General features: G+C 37.0%; 1 non-coding gene across 1 annotated transcript; it reads left to right on the forward strand.

Moving 5' to 3' along the window:
- Positions 1 to 2,455: 2,455 nt before the first annotated feature.
- LOC111813477 lies at positions 2,456 to 2,562 on the forward strand. The gene has a single exon (XR_002818723.1). It is a non-coding gene; the product is annotated as a U6 spliceosomal RNA (small nuclear RNA).
- The last annotated feature ends 386 nt before the right edge of the window (positions 2,563 to 2,948 follow it).

Genomic DNA, 2,948 nt, shown 5'->3' on the forward strand with positions numbered 1-2,948 from the left:
GGGCCAGTCAGATAGCTCAGCAGACTAAAGCACCTGCTTAGGCAGAAAACAGCAGTCAGGGTTCAATCCCCAGCATGCCCTGCCGCCCCCACCCCCAGGGCTCACTGAGACAGCAATTGAGACTGGACGTGGTGGTGTGAGCCTGTACTCCCAGCAACTGGGTGGCTGAAAACAGGAGCATCACTATGAGTGTGATCTACACAGTGAGACCCTGCAGACCCTGTACTAAATACAAAAAAGGAAAAAAAAGAGAAAAAAAAATAGTAATGTTTAAATTTTTTTACTTTGACTAACTCTATATGCTAATATATAAATCTGAGCAACTACATTAAGAACAGCAATGTTCAATACAAAAACACTATTCAGTACTTTTCATCTCGTTCTTTTAAATGTATACCATTTCTAATGTCTTATCAATTGTTATTACACTCTCTTTATTTATTTATTTATTTTTGCAGAAACGAGGATTGAACTCAGGCCCTTGCACTTGCCAGGGAAGCGCTTATTCCACTAAGCCATCTCCCCAACCCCTTTAAAATAAACTTAAAAATAAAGAGTAAAAAGGACAAGAAAAAATTATGGCCTATTGGAAGGAAGAGTTAATATTTGTTTAACCATTCCTGCATACCTACATCTGGTAATCTGACTAACAAATGCAACAATAACAATATGTAATATAACAACCATTATTAATTATCTAGTCTTATTTTGAAATTCTGTACCATTTTTTTTTTGTTGCATGGTGCTTTGTTCCTGACTTTGTTTTTGTTATTTGTTATTGTTTTTGTTTTCTCTCTTTAAAATAAAAAAAATTAAATAACTCATGAAATAATGTATGTTCAAATAAAAATCAACAACTTAACCATAGATTCACAGGGAATGTGTAAAATCATATTGGGTGTTTCTTAGTCCTTCAGGAATTAAGCAAATTAAGAAGTTAGCAACAACAAAAAAAGAAAGTGCTATGAAACCTGAACCACAGGGGCCGGGGAGATAGCTCAGTAGAATAAGTGCTTGCCTGGCAAGCGCAAGGGCCTGAGTTCAATCCCTGGTTCTGCAAAACAAATCAAAACAAAGCAAGCAAAGAAAAAAACTGAACCACAGTGAGAAGGACAAAAAAATCAATGACAAAAATTCACAGCCCTTGAGGACTATTCTGTGTCCTTTTTTTTTTTTCTCCATACTGGGGATTGAAATTGGGACCTTGTGTTTGCCAGGCAGGCACTTATGCCACAGAGCTATATCCCTGACTCATTTTTGTTTATTTAGTGCTGGGTTTACAGGGTCTCACCACACAGATCAGACTCATAGTGATTCTCCTCTTCTCAGCCTCCAAAGCACTGGGATTATAGGCACACGTTACCTCATCCGGTCTCAATTGCTGTCTTCAGTGTGACCCAGGGGCAGGGCCTGCTTGGCAGGCCACGGATCGAACCCTGACCCCTGCCTAAGCAGGTTCTTTAGTTCCCTGAGCTATCTGGCCAGCCCTTCATTTTGTTTTCTGAACTATTTCATTATCATTCAGTATCCTTTCTTTATGATTCAGTTAATAATTATAACAAAATACATTGACTAACAACACAGCACCTGCCTGGATTGTCTTCCCTCTCAGTTCTTTTCCTCATCTGATGTTTTCCTTCATGAGCTTTCTCAGTCACCATAGCTACTACTGCTGAATTCAAGTTTATGTTTGCTAAAAGAAAGACTATGACATGTTCTAAGGAATATCTTTATACCCCTTTAGTAGCTATCACAGAATCTCAGTTGTGATTGTGGGAGCATTTTTGTTGTTGCTTCACAAATTGATGTCAACTTTTCACAATAAATTTCTACAAATTTATTTTAGTTTAGGTATTATTGTGCATAGCAAGGGGTAGAAAGTGTGTAAATCTCAGGTCTACAGCTCAGCTGACCCCTGTGGTATGTGTAGAATTGTGCTTGTATGAAATTTTATTTGTGTAATGGTGAAGTAGATACACATACCAATGCACATATGTAATACACACATCAAGAATAGGCCAACAGAGCTGTTGGAGTCATCCAATTTGTATGAAATAATAATTTCAGCTTTTCTTAGCTGTGTAAAATTCTGTTATCTTAATATAGCAAAATGTATTGATTCAACGTACAGTCTACATTTGAGTTCATATCACTATTTGTGTTCAAATTTTCATGCGAAGTTATGGTTTTGCTTTATTTATTTATTATTTTTCTTCATTTTAATGAGAAAAAAGATAAAATAGCAATGAAACAGTTGCAAAATAAGTGAGCAGGGCGGTTAAAATATTTAATACACTGCAGAGGGCCTCCTGATTAGCTCAGTTAGTTAAGCGCATGCTTATCCAAATGCAGTCAGGTGCAGGACACTGTGGTTCGATCCCCAGCTCCACATGCCGTACCAGGCCTGCCCTTAAGGCAGCCTGAGCCAGCAAAAAGAAAATGCTTCTCAACTTTAGTGCTTGCTTCGGCAGCACATATACTAAAAAAGGAACAATAGAGAGAAGAATAGCATGGCCCCTGTTCAAGGATGACACCCAAATTCGTGAAGTGTTCCACATTAAAAAAAAAATTAATACATTGCTTATTATTGTCTTCCTAATAGTTATTCAAAGGACAAGATACAGACAAGATATTTTGTCTAAACAATATTAGTACAAGACTTTCTTGTCAATAAACTAAGAGAAAGTAGCTGTATACCTATCATAACTATCTTGTATATACATATAAATATTTTTTCTTTCTTTTTTTCACAACAAAACTGTCCTTTATTTATACTTTTGCAAAGTTAGTAACACATGACATATGGTTGCCTAGTGACTAATAGCTGTCCTGAACCAGATAAACCAGGATTGTTTATCTCAGGACTGAGGTAGCTTGTCTGCTTTAGGCACTGAGTCCCACTTACATACATTTGATCAATTTCCTAGCTTCCATGGCTCCCAACATAG

This window comes from Octodon degus, unplaced genomic scaffold (assembly GCF_000260255.1).
Source record: "Octodon degus isolate 3935 unplaced genomic scaffold, OctDeg1.0 scaffold00190, whole genome shotgun sequence".
Taxonomy (NCBI): Eukaryota; Metazoa; Chordata; class Mammalia; order Rodentia; family Octodontidae; genus Octodon; species Octodon degus.